The following is a 14,499-nucleotide window of genomic DNA, read 5'->3' as shown; positions in this document are numbered from 1 at the left end:
AGGGTTTAATATTGAAACACACACCATGGGTGTTCATGCATTATGGCCCCGGTCCAGTTCAAATATTTTCTTTTATTTGAAGCAAATAGAGCGAGACTCTCAGTGGGTGTGTTGGTTACAAGCTTGCAAGAGCAGGGGATGTAATCCTCTCGCCTTAGTGCTCCCCGTCATGAAGCAGAGTAGTGCATCTGAAGCCGAGGGTGGTTATGATTATGGCCAGAGCAGTGAAGGGATGCATGATTCAGTGTCAAATTATGCGTCTCATCCTGGAGATGATGTTTACGAATCAGTATAGAGTAGTCATACAGAAGGAGGAAATACTGATGAATATGTCAATGGGGAGGCGGATGCTGACGAGATAGATGGGCACATGCAAAACCAGATGGAGGATGAAGATAGAGATGGTGATATTGCCGATGATTAGGACGAGTCAGACGAAGAAGAGAATGCGCAGGAGGTGCCTAATCTTGCATCATTTAATGAGGACTTCTCAGCTGCAATGACCGTGAATGATGGGCATGATTCTGCATGGCAATATCACCAGAATAACATTGCGACACGTGCCGTGTATCCAAACAAGCAAGCTCTAAAGGATGCAATCGTTGGTTGGGCAATGTCCACACAAAGGGTTTTTGTAGCTGATGTGTCAAGTCCAAAATACTTGACAATAATATGCAAGAACCGAGGTTGTCCCGCAAGGGTGCATGGCTATCTACCTAAGTATAACACAAGCTGGTGATCCGTGTCTTAGTTAATCACACTTGTGTTATACCCTGTATCCCTCAAGACCATCCTAACCTTACATCCACGCTCAATGCTCGGTTGCTTTAAATCGAGATAGTGGAGAGCAAAGCGATGGAAGTTAAGGCTATCGAGACAAAAGTCTTCATCCGGTTCAAGTACAGAATCTCTTATGGCAAGGCTTGGGGGGCTAAGCAGAGGGCACTTGAGACCAAATTTGGTTCGTATTTTGATGCATATGACTCTGTTGTCCGGCTCTTCCATACACTTCAGGACCGGAATCATGGCACCTATGCCGACATCCAAGACTTGCTCATGCCAGAGTTCCCAACTATGCAGGTGCTCCATCGGTTGTTCTTCTCTTTCGGTGTCTACATCGAAGCTTTTAGACATTTTCGACCAGTGATGTGTGTAGATGGCACTTTTCTCACTAGCAAGTACAAGAGTTAGATCCTGAAATTGCTTTATATCGACTAGAGGGGGGGGGGTGAATAGGCGATTTTATATTTTTGTCTCTAAGGAAATTCCTCACAAGCGAGCAGAGTGCAGCGGAATAAGTATTCAAACAGATGTGCAAAAACAACTAAAGCTTAGTCCTTAGAGTGAGGTGAAACGTTCAGGTTGCACAGATCGCGTGGATAGGATAAGCACGTGAAAAATAACTTAGGTGAAGAATTGGAGGTGAGGAATTAGAGAAAGTATCCAGTCATAAACTTCAAACAGTACAGATCAAAGTCATCGACATGCAATTGAGGAAATGAAAGAGTTGAGGAATTAGAACCCGTAGCTCAATGAAGACAATAATTTGATGACCCAGTTCCAACTATTGTGACAGTTGTACATGTGATTTGGAGCGTATTGGTATTCAAACCAAAAGACACACAGTCCCGGGACACATAGTCCCTATTGTATTCTCCTTGAGCTAAGGACACACAGTCCTCGCCCAACACTCATGGTAAGTCTTCAGCGCAGACTTCCAAACCCTCACAAACTCGGTCACCCGACGATCCACAATTGACTGCTAGATGCTCTAGACCATTGACGCCTAACCGTCTAGAGGATGCACAGTCCTCAAAGGTAACAAGCATCGGTTCCACACAAGAACAATATCTTCAGTGACACTCAATCACTTTGGGTTTTGGTTTTGGTTTGGATGTTTGAGATTTTTCCTCACTTGATGATTTTCGCTCAAAGTCTTCGAGGAATGGGTTGCTCTAAATGACAAGTATCAGTTTCTCTCGGAGCAGCCAACCGGTTGGTGGTTGTGGGGGGCGACTATTTATAGCCTCGGAGCATCCCGACATGATTTGACATTAACGCCCTTAATGATATGACCGTTGATGGGATAAGATTAGGGACAAGTGGCGCACGATGCGACAACTCTCAGATCTTTTAACTGTGGAAGTCCTCATGTCTCTCATGTTCCTCATGTTGGGGAACGTTGCAAGGGAAACAAAAAATTTCCTACGCACACGAAGACCTATCATGGTGATGATCATCTACGAGAGGGAGATCAGATCCACATACCCTTGTAGATCGCTAAGCGGAAGCGTTAATAAACATGGTTGATGTAGTGGTACGTCTTCATGGTCCGTCCCATGATTCGTCCCACGAACCGTCTCATGATCCGTCCCACGATCCGTCCCACAATCCGTCCCGATCAAGTGCCGACCGGACGGCACCTCCGCGTTCCGCACACGTGCAGATCGATGACGATCTCCACCTTCTTGATCCAGCAAGAGGGGGCAGAGAGGTAGATGAGTTCTCCAGCACGGCGGCGTGGTGGTGGTGGTGCTATTCCAACAGGGCTTCGCCTAAGTACCGCTGAAACTAGAGGAGAAACAGATCTAGAGAGAGAGAGGGCAGCACGTGGCTGTTTTATGTTGTCTAAAACCCTCAAAACCCTTAGTATATATAGGAGGAGAGGAGGGAGTGGGCTGCACCCTAGGGCAACCTTATCTTCCCTTGCGCAAGGGAGAGAGGAGGAGTCCTACTCCAATCCTATTTGGAGTAGGATTCCTCCTTCCCACTTGGAAACTCTTTCCACCTTGTTTTTTTCCTTCTCAAACCTTACGGGCCTTAGTTGGAACTTATTACAACCCACTAGGGGCTGGTTTATCTCTTCCATCAGCGCATGAGGCCCCTTGGGGCGTGACACCCCTCCCGATGGTCCCCGACACCCCTCCCGGCACTCCCGGTACACTACCGATGAGCTCGAAACTTTTCAGGTGACCAAAACAGGACTTCCTATATATCAATCTTCGTTTCCGGACCATTCCGGAAACCCTCGTGACGTTCGGGATCTCATCTAGGACTCCAAAGAACCTCCGGTCACCAACACATATAACTCAACTATACCGAAAACGTCACCGAACCTTAAGTGAGCAGACCCTGCGGGTTCGAAAACTATGCAGAGATGACCTGAGACACTCTCCGATCAATAACCAACAGCGGGAACTGGATGTCCATACTGGCTCCTACATATTCTACAAAGATCTCTATTGGTTGAACCGCTATGTCAAGGATTCATATAATCCCATATACTATTCCCTTTGTCCTTCAGTATGTTACTTGCCCGAGATTCGATCGTCGGTATCTCCATACCTAGTTCAATCTCGTTACCGGCAAGTCTCTTTACTCGTTCTGTAATACAAGATCCCGTGACTAACTCCTTAGTCACATTTCTTGCAAGGCTTGTTGTGATGTTGTATTACCGAGTGGGCCCCGAGATACCTCTCCGTCACACGGAGTGACAAATCCCAATCTTGATCCATGCCAACCCAACAGACACCTTTGGAGATACCTGTAGAGCACCAGGTACGTTGGGACATTTGATACACACAAGGCATTCCTCGGGTGTCCAGGAGTTGCATGATCTCATGGTCATATGAACAGATACATTGACATGCAGAAAAACAGTAGCAATAAACTGACACGATCATATGCTACGTTTATAGTTTGGGTCTTTTCCATCACATCATTCTCCTAATGATGTGATCCCGTCATCAAGTGACAACACTTGTCTATGGCCAGGAAACCTTGACCATCTTTGATCAACGAGCTAGTCAACTAGAGGCTCACTAGGGACATCGTGTTGTCTATGTATCCACACATGTATTTGAGTTTCCAATCAATACAATTCTAGCATGGATAATAAACGATTATCATGAACAAGTAAATATAATAATAACTAATTTATTATTTCCTCCAGGGCATATTTCCAATAGTCTCCCATTTGCACTAGAGTCAATAATCTAGTTCACATCACTATGTGATTGTAATGAACCTAACACCCACACAGTTATGGGGTTTGATAATATCTTGCTTGTGAGAGAGGTTTTTAGTCAATGGGTCTGAACCTTTCAGATCCGTGTGTACTTTAGAAATATCTATGTCATCCTATAGATGCTACTACCACGCATCATTTGAAACTATTCCAAATGACTGCTCCACTATACGAATCCGGTTTACTACTCAGAGTTATTCGGATTAGTGTCAAAGCTTGCATCGATGTAACCCTTTATGATGAACTCTTTAATCTCCTCCATAATGGAGAAAAATTCCTTAGTCCACTAGTTACTAAGGATAACTTTGACTGCTGTTCAGTGATTCAAACTTGGATCACACTTTGTACCCCTAGACAAACTCATGGCAAGGCACACATCAGGTGCGGTACACAGCATGGCATACTTTAGAGCCTACGGCTAAGGCGTAGGGGACGACCTTCATCCTTTCTCTTTCTTCTGCCGTGGTCAGGCTTTGAGTCTTACTCAAATTCACACCTTACAAACAGCCAAGAACTCCTTCTTTGCCGATCTATTTTGAACTCCTTCAAAAACTTGTCAAGGCATGCATTTCATTGAAAGTTTTATCAAGCGTCTTGATCTATCTTTATAGATCTTGATGCTCAATGTTCAAGTAGATCAATCCAGGTTTTAGTCTGGAAACACCTTTTCAAACAATCCTATATGCTTTCCAGAAATTCTACATCATTTCCGATCAACAATATGTCAACCACATATACTCACGTGAAACTCTATAATGCTCCCACTCACTTCCTTGGAAATACAAGTTTCTCACAAACCTTGTATAAACCCAAAAACTTTGATCATCTCATCAAAGCGTATAATCCAACTCCGAGATGCTTGCACGAGTCCATAGAAGGATCGCTGGAGCTTGCATACTTGTTAGCATCCTTAGGATCGACAAAACCTTCTGGTTTAATCACATACAACCTTTCCTCAAGGAAACCGTCGAGGAAACAATGTTTTGACATCCTATGTGCAATATTTCATAAATAATGCAGCAACTGCTAACATAATTCCAACAGACTTTTAGCATCGCTACGAGTGAGAAAGTCTCATCATAGTCAACTCTTTGAACTTGTCGGAAACATTTTTGCGACAAGCTGAGCTTTTCTTAATGGTGACTTTTCACCATCATCGTCTGTATTCCTTTTAAAGATCCATTTGTACTTAATAGTCTTACGACCATCACATAGTTCTTCCAAAGTCTACACTTTGTTTTTATACACGAACCCTCTCTCGGATTTCATGGCCTCCAGCCATTTGCCGGAATCCGGGCCCACCATCGCTTCTCCATAGCTCGTAGGTTCATTGTTGTTCAACAACATGACCTCCAAGACAAGGTTACCGTACCACTCTGTAGCAGTATGCGACCTTGTCGACCTACGAGGTTTGTAGTAACTTGATCCGAAGCTTAATGATCACTATCATCAGTTTCCACTTCAATTGGCGTAGGCGCCACATGAACAACTTCCCGCGCCCTGCTACACACTGGTTGAAGTGACGGTTCAATAACCTCATCAAGTTCCACCACCCTCCCACTCAATTCTTTCGAGAGAAACTTTTCCTCGAGAAAGGACCCGTTTCTAGAAACAAACACTTTGCTTCCGGATCTGAGATAGGAGGTATACCCAACTGTTTTGGGTGTCCTATGAAGATGTATTTATCCACTTTGGGTTCGAGCTTATCATGCTAAAACCTTTCCACATAAGCATCGCATCCCCAAACTTTTAAGAAACGACAACTTAGGTTTCTCCAAACCATAGTTAATACGGTGTTATCTCAACGGAAATACGTGGTGCCCTATTTAAAGTGAATGCGGTTGTCTCTAATGCATAACCCATAAATGATAGTGGTAATTCGATAAGAGACATCATAGTATGCACCATATCAAATGGGGCGCGTGTGACAGCCCGAGACCGACGCTCCAGAAGATTCCCCTTTTATTCCGTTTTCGTCGTGTGATTATTTTTATTGTCGCATCATAATCGCATCATGCGCATCATCTGCATTGCATCGGCACTCCGTCGCCGTTAGTTTTTAATTTTTTTGCATCCGTTGTTAGTTGCCGGTTCTCTCCGTGTTCGTCGTTGCCCGTTCTGAGCCCGATCACACTCGCACGTGACCGCGGCATCGTTTAAACCTTGTTTTTAAAAGTGTGTTTAAAACTTTCTCTGATTGGGTTGAAACTTGGCATCCGGTCTTATCTTAATATAGGTAGGACTCCTGCCAATTTTTGTCGCAATCGGAGGCCGTCTGGTACCCGAACGGTCGACCGTAGCGGCACCGTATTCGGTCTGTCGTCGGACGTTTTGCGGTGTTTTAAAAGTTACGTTGCCGGGTGCCGTTTTTCCTCTCATCTCCGGCTAACCTACTCTACACGTCCACTTAGCCTTTTATCCGTTCGAAACCGTCCGATTTAGATCGCGCGGATGAAACCGGGCGAAAAACTGCTAAACCTAGCCCCCCATTGTTATAAATAGACCCCATGCCATTTAAGACAACCACTCTCTCTCCCTCGAAATCCATGCCCCCCAAACCCTAGCCGCCACCTCCTCCCTCTCTCTCCTCCTCAGCGCTCCAGGCCCGTCGAGCCCAAATCGGGCCCGGCCGAGCCCATCTAGTGCCACGCCGCCGCTTGGGAGCCAGCCGCCTCCCCGCTCGAGCAGCAGCCCGTGCAGTCCCCGTCACCCCCCGCCTGCGCCCCGCCGTGCCGCCTCCAGCTAGCAACCTGCGCCTCGCCGCCGCTCTGCCCTAGCAGCCGCCGCCGCCGGGGTCCCGTTCCCGCATCGCCCCGCCTCTCTTAGCGCGAGCAGCAGCGGCCGCCGCCTCGTCTCGCGATCCAGATCGAGATCGGGACGAGGGAGAGCTCCTCCCGCAGTGGCCCTGCTGGCCGCGCCATCTCCCTGGCCGAGGTCCCGCGTCGGCCCAGGCGCCCCAGGCCGCCTCCTCCTCTTCAGCCAGCCTTTCGGCCCAAGGTGAGCCTCCCCCCGAGCCCACTATCCCTCGCCCTGGGCGACATTTAGTTGTGTTGCCCATTGGCCCATGCGTAAATTCGGCCCGTAGGTTTTATTATATTTCCTGGGAATTAATCCAATTTTAGAAAATTGCTAGATTTTAAAACGCGTGTAGTTTATTATCCGTGCATTGGATCGGAATGTTTTATATATGTAAATTGTATAGTTTTTCGCGTAGATTCATAATTTGCAACTTGCATGCATGTTTGAAGTGATTTAACTTGCGATATGCCTAGAAACACATGCTGTCCCAATAGGTTGCTTATCCCGTATTTATTTTCGTGCGTGTCCGGATTGCTCAAATCCCGTAGTTTAAATGCTCACATTTTTAGGGACCTTTTGCCATGTATTTTAGAGTAGTTGTTGGTATTTTTGCATGTAGTTTGCTATATCATGTTTAGGACAAATTCTCGCATATTCGTGTGGCGTCATTTTGTTTTTGCAACCCCATGTATTATATATGTTTTCGAGGTAGAAAAATACATAGAATTTAACTATGCATTTAGTTTTAGCATTTGAGCAAGTTATGCGCGTGTTATTTTTCCATGTTGCCCTTTTGTTTATTTTGTGGGATTTAATCCGTGCATGATATGAATGAGTTGTCAACTAGAGATATGCCCTTGGATGAGTAGGCTAGCCTCTGGTAATTTTGGTAGCAATAGAAATCCATGTTTAGGTGTTGTTTGCTTGCTCTCAACATGCTAGAAAATAATGTTGATTGGAGATGCTGAAATATTTCTAAGTCTGAAGTCTGTTATATTTTGTTGCTGTCTTTCCATGAGCTTATCTAGTGATCCGTAGCTCTTTTGAGGTTGGTGCGATGGAGTTAGTTGTAGTCCTCAAGTTTCTCTATCACGCTGTCAATTTTCATATCATTTGGTGCCCTGTATCATATAGTTTTGTTGCTGATAATATGCCTTCAGATCGAAAACTGCACGGTCTAAAACTAATATTTCACTAAGTGTGAAACTGTGTGTGACATGCCATTTTGTGAGTTCTTTTTCTAGTGATCCATGCTTCCATGCTAAATGTTATTAGTAGTATGTTGTAGTTCATCTTGACCTCTATTGCCTCATGCCTTGTTTGAGCATTTTGGAGCTGTATAGCTTGTTCGAGGGTGTAGAAAATGCAATGTGACTGTTTTGGGCAGATTGTAGTGATTTCTTGTTTAGCTCGTAGTCGTTGAACCGTTGCTCCGTTTTGATCATGTCCTATATGAAAATTGCTTAGAATCTTGTTTAGTTTCATAATATGTTGCTGCCTTCTTGGTTTGGGATCCTTGAAACTGTCGTTGCACACATATTGCATTCATGCCATCATATCTTGCGGTGTTCGTATCTTTTGAACCGTAGCTCCGTTGGAGATGTTCTTTATGTGTAAATTGATTGAAATGACACGTAGAATCACGTGAACCTATTTATTTTTCTGTTTAACAAATATTAAAACATGTTAGTTCAGATCTGGACAGATTTATAAATTAACGTATGAGGTCATCTCGGAGATGCTATATGTCATTTCCGACCTCATTTAAATTGCCTAGATAAGTAGTTTAATTACGCTTCACCTCTTGCCATGTTTGACCACCTTTAATATTGTCATGTACCTAATCAGGATAGAACTAAATAATTCATATGTGGAGTTTCGTCAATATGCAATGAATTGTCATGCTATGTCTTGCATATATCCAACCGTTCATGCACCATATGTGTTGAGCATCGTGTGGTGTATATCGTGTGTTGATGCTTGTTTCCGGTTCCCTTCGTCTCGATAGAGTTCCGCAAGCGTGTCGGAATGTGAGGACCCGTTTGACTACATCGGTTCGTATGCTTCACGGAGTCGTTCTTCTTCCAAGCGGGATCTCAGGCAAGATGACCATTTCGCCGTATATCATTACTATCATTGCCATGCTAGTTTTACCGTTTCTATCGTTATGTATCGCTGCCCACCACCTGTTAAATATCAGCCTCCCAACATTGCCATGAAAACCTTCAACCTGTTCACAACCTAGCAAACCACTGATTGGCTATGTTACCGCTTGCTTAACCATATGTTAGCGTTGCTAGTTGCAGGTGCAATTGCTTCCATGTGATAACATGGGTTCCTTGTTATATCATTATATTAATGCTATTTAAATTAATGCACCTATATACTTGGTAAAAGGTGGAAGGCTCGGCCTTTCTAGCCTGGTGCTTTGTTCCACCTTTGCCCCCTTAGTTTCGGCTATCCGTGTTATGTTCCATATTTGAGCGCTTCTAACACGATCGGGGTTGCTATGGGGACCCCCTTGATTATTCTTTTTAGATTAAAGCTGGTCTGGCAAGGCCCAACATTGGTTCTATGTTTGCCCAACATAATAATTCTGTTAATACTGAAATGCATAGGGAGTTAGCGCTACCCGAGGAGTAATTCTACATAATACAGGGAGGGCCAGTGCTGATGGTGCTGGTCCAAAACAGAGCATCTTATTAACGCTACCCGGGGCAACTCGGCGTTTGGCGTGGTAAGCATCGCTCATCCGTCGTGTCCTGAGAATGAGATATGCGACTCCTATCGGGATCGTCGACACGCCGGCCGACCTTGCTGGATTAGTTTTACCTTTGACGAATATCTTGTGCATCGGGATTCTGGTGATGCTTTGGGTAATCTCAGAGTTGAGGTTTTCCACTAAGGAGTCCGACGAGATCGCGAGTTTCGTGATCGAGGATTTCTATGCGGCTTGTGGTAATTTGTGATGGACTAGTTGGAGCACCCCTGCAAGGTTAAATCTTCCAGAAAGCCGTGCCCGCGTTTATGTGGCAACGTGGAAACTTTGTTTAACACTGGTTCTAGACAACTTGAAGTTAACTTAATTAGAATATGCCAACTGAGTGCGTAACCGTGACTGTCACCTTCGTGAGTTCCTTCTCCGATCGAGGACACGGAGGGGTTATGTTTGATGTAAGTAGGTGTTCAGGATCATTCATTTGATCAACGTTAGTTCTCGTCCGCTATGCGTAGATCATTCCCATCTTTCTTATTGTACTCGTAAGTTAGCCACCTCACATATGCTTAGTCGCTTGATGTAGCCTCACCACTTAACCATACCCCACCTATTAAGCTTTGCTAGTCTTGATACCCTTGGAAATGAGATTGCTGAGTCCCCTGTGGCTCACAGATTACTACAACACCAGTTGCAGGTACATGTAAAGGTTACTTGACGCGAGCGCGTTGATTATTCATTTGGAGTGGCCTCTTCTTCTTCTTCATCGATCTAGGATGGGTTCCAGGCCGACAACCTTGGATAGCAAGGATGGACGTTGTTTTCTTTTCTCGTTTGTTTTCGTCCATAGCCGGACCCTGCTCTTCTTCGTGATATTTATGTATGTACTGATATGACTCTGATGTAGCATGTGGCGAGTGTAAGCCAATTCCATATATCTCACCTTTTCAGTACATGTACTTGTAACGATATCCATTCTTGAGAAACGACGAGATGCGCTTCTATCCCTAACGAGGCCCTCGTGCCAAATTAAGGATAGGGTCGCATCTTGGGCGTTACAGCGCGGCTATGACGTTCGGACACACCATCACATTATGGTGTTCTAGGTGGCATGAGATGAGAAACAATTTTCACATTTGTCTTAATTGTGTACCAAACTCGCAACTCAGATATTCATCTCTATGATCATATCGTAGACATGTTACCCTCTTGTCACGACGATCATCAACTTCACTCTGAAACTACTTTGAACTTTTCAATAATTCAGACGTGTGTTTCGTCAAGAAAATACACTAGTATCTACTCAAATCATCTGTGATGTAAGAACATAACGATATCCACTGCGTGCCTGAGCACTCATTGGACTGCATACATCCAAATGTATTACTTCCAATAAGTTACTTTCTAGTTCCATTTCACTGGAAAATGAGGCCTTCAGTCATCTTGCCCATGTGGTATGATTTGCATGTCTCAAGTGATTCGAAATCAAGTGAGTCCAAACGATCCATATGCATGGAGTTTCTTCATGCGTTTATAGCAATAGGCATGGTTTGCATGTCTCAAACGTTTCAAAAATGAGTGAGTACGAAGATCCATCTGCATGGAGCTTCTTCATGCATTTTATACCAACATGACTCAAGCGGCAGTGCCACAAGTAAGTGGTACTATCATTACTACTTTGTATCTTTTGGCATAAATATTATGAACATGTGTATCACTATAATCGAGATTCAATAAACCATTGAAGGTATTTATTCAAGCAAATATAATAACCATTATTCTCTTTAAATGAATAATCGTATTGCAATATACAAGATCTAATCATGTTCATGCTTAATGTAAACACCAAATAACAATTATTTAGGTTTAACACTAATCCCGATGGTAGAGGGAGTGTGCGATGTTTGATCACATTAACCTTTGAAACACTTCCAACACATATTGTCACCTTGCCTTTAGCTAGTCTCCGTTTATTCCGTAGCTTTTATTTCGAGTTACTAACAGTTAGCAACTGAATCGGTATCTAATACCCTCGTGCTACTAGGAGTACTAGTAAAGTACACATCTATATCATGTATATCAAATATACTCCTGTCGACTTTGCCAGCCTTCTCATCTTCCAAGTATCTAGGGTAGTTCCGCCTGAGTGACCGTTCCCCTCATAAAAGAAGCACTTAGTCTCGGGTTTGGGTTCAACCTTGGGTTTCTTCATTAGAGCAGCAAATGATTTGTCGTTTCATGAAGTATCCCTTCTAGCCCTTGCCCTTCTTGAAACTAGTGGTTTTACTAACCATCAACAATTGATGCTCCTACTGGATTTCTACTTTCGCAATTTCAAACATTGCGAACGCTCAAGGATCATCATATCTATCCTTGATATGTTATAGTTCATCACGAAGCTCTAGTAGCTTGGTGGCAGTGACTTTGGAGAACCATCACTATCTCATCTGGAAGGTTAACTCCCACTTGATTCAAGCGACTGTTGCACTCAGACAATCTGAGCACATGCTCAACGATTGAGTTTTTTTCCTTTACTTTGTAGACAAAGAATCTTGTCGGAGGTCTCATACCTCTCAACAAGGGCATGAGCATGAAATCCCAATTTCATCTCTCAGAACATCTCATATGTTCCGCGACATTCAAAAACGTCTTCGCCGCCTTACTTCTAAGCCGTTTAACCATTACGCACAAAACTATCATGTAGTCATAAAAAACGTGTATGTCAGATGTTTGCAACATCTACACGCGACACTTTGGGTTTAGCACACTAAGCGGTGCATCAAGGACATAACCTTCCTTACAGCAATGAGGACAATCCTCAGTTTACGGAGCCAGTCCGCATAATTGCTAGTATCATCTTTCAACTAAATTTTCTCTAGGAACATATCTAAAAACATTAGAGCTACAGTGCATGCTACAACATAATTTGCAAAGACCTTTTGACTATGTTCCTGATAATGAGTTCAATTAATCATATTACTTAAGAACTCCCACTCAAATAGACATCTGTCTAGTCATTTGAGTGGCGCATGATCCAAATCCACTAACTCAAGTCCGATCATCACGTGAGTTAAGCATAGTTTCAGTGGTGAACATCTCCATGTTGATCATATCAACTGTATGATTCATGATCGACCTTTCAGTCTCTTGTGTTCCCAGGCCATGTATGTACATGTTAGGCTCGTCAAGTTTAAACCGAGTGTTCCGCGTGTGCAACTGTTTTGAACCCGTTGTATGTGAACGTCGAGTCTATCACACCCGATCATCACGTGGTGTCTCGAAACGACGAACTGTCGCAACGGTGCACAGTCGGGGGGAACACAATTTTATCTTAAAATTTTAGTGAGGGATCACCTTATAATGCTACCGCCGTTCTAAGCAAAATAAGGTGCATAAAATGATTAACATCACATGCAAATCATAAGTGACATCATATGGCCATGATCTTGTGCTTCTTGATCTCCATCACCAAAGCACCGACATGATCTTCATCATCACCGGCGCCACACCATGATCTCCATCATCATGATATCCGTCGTTGTGCCGCTATCGAGGTTGCCGTGCTATCTATGCTATTACTACTAAAGCTACAACCTAGCAATATAGTAAACACATCTGCAAGCACAAACATTAGTTTAAAGACAATCCTATGGCTCCTGCCGGTTGCCGTAGCATCGACGTGCAAGTCGATATTTAACTACTACAACATGATCATCTCATACACCCAATATATATTATCATGTCATTGGCCATATCACATCACATGCATACCCTGCAAAAGCAAGTTAGACGTCCTCTAATTTGTTGTTGCATGTTTTATGTGGCTGCTATGGGTATCTAGTATGATCACATCTTACTTACGCAAAGCCACAACGGTGATATGAAATTTGCTATTTAACCTTCTCCAAGTACAGCCTCAGTCAAATCCGATTCAACTAAAGTTGAAGAAACAGGCACCCGCCAGTCATCTTTATGCAACAAGTTGCATGTTAGTCGATGAAACCGGTCTCTCGTAAGTGTATGAGTAAGGTTGGTCCGGGCCGCTTCAATCCAACAATACCGCCGAATCAAGAAAAGACTAAGGAGGGCAGCAAAAATAACATCAACACCCACAAACTCTTTTGTGTTCTACTCGAGATATCATCTTCGCATGAACTTAGCTCATGATGCCACTATTGAGGAACGTTGCAAGGGAAACAAAAAAATTCCTACGCACACGAAGACCTATCATGGTGATGATCATCTACGAGAGGGAGATCGGATCCACATACCCTTGTAGATCGCTAAGCGGAAGTGTTAATAAACATGGTTGATGTAGTGGTACGTCTTCATGGTCCGTCCCATGATTCGTCCCACGAACCGTCTCATGATCCGTCCCACGATCCGTCCCAATCAAGTGCCAAACGGACGGCACCTCCGCGTTCCTCACACGTACAAATCGATGATGATCTCCACCTTCTTGATCCAGCAAGAGGGGGCAGAGAGGTAGATGAGTTCTCCAGCACGGCGGCGTGGTGGTGCTGGTGGTGGTGCTATTCCAGCAGGGCTTCGCCTAAGCACCGCTGAAACTAGAGGAGAAACAGATCTAGAGAGAGAGGGCAACACGTGGCTGTTTGCTGTTGTCTAAAACCCTCAAAACCCTTAGTATATATAGGAGAAGAGGAGGGAGAGGGCTGCACCCTAGGATAGCCCTCTCTTCCCTTGCGCAAGGGAGAGAGGAGGAGTCCTACTCCAATCCTATTTGGAGTAGGATTCCTCCTTCCCACTTGGAAACTCTTTCCACCTTGTTTTTTTCCTTCTCAAACCTTACGAGCCTTAGTGGGAACTTATTACAGCCCACTAGGGGCTGGTTTATCTCTTCCCACAGCGCATGAGGCCCCTTGGGGCGTGACACCCCTCCCGATGGTCCCCGTCACCCCTCCCGACACTCCCGATACACTACCGATGAGCCCGAAAC

Source organism: Hordeum vulgare, chromosome 2H (assembly GCF_904849725.1).
Source record: "Hordeum vulgare subsp. vulgare chromosome 2H, MorexV3_pseudomolecules_assembly, whole genome shotgun sequence".
NCBI lineage: Eukaryota > Viridiplantae > Streptophyta > Magnoliopsida > Poales > Poaceae > Hordeum > Hordeum vulgare.
Note: the sequence above shows the minus strand (reverse complement) of the source record.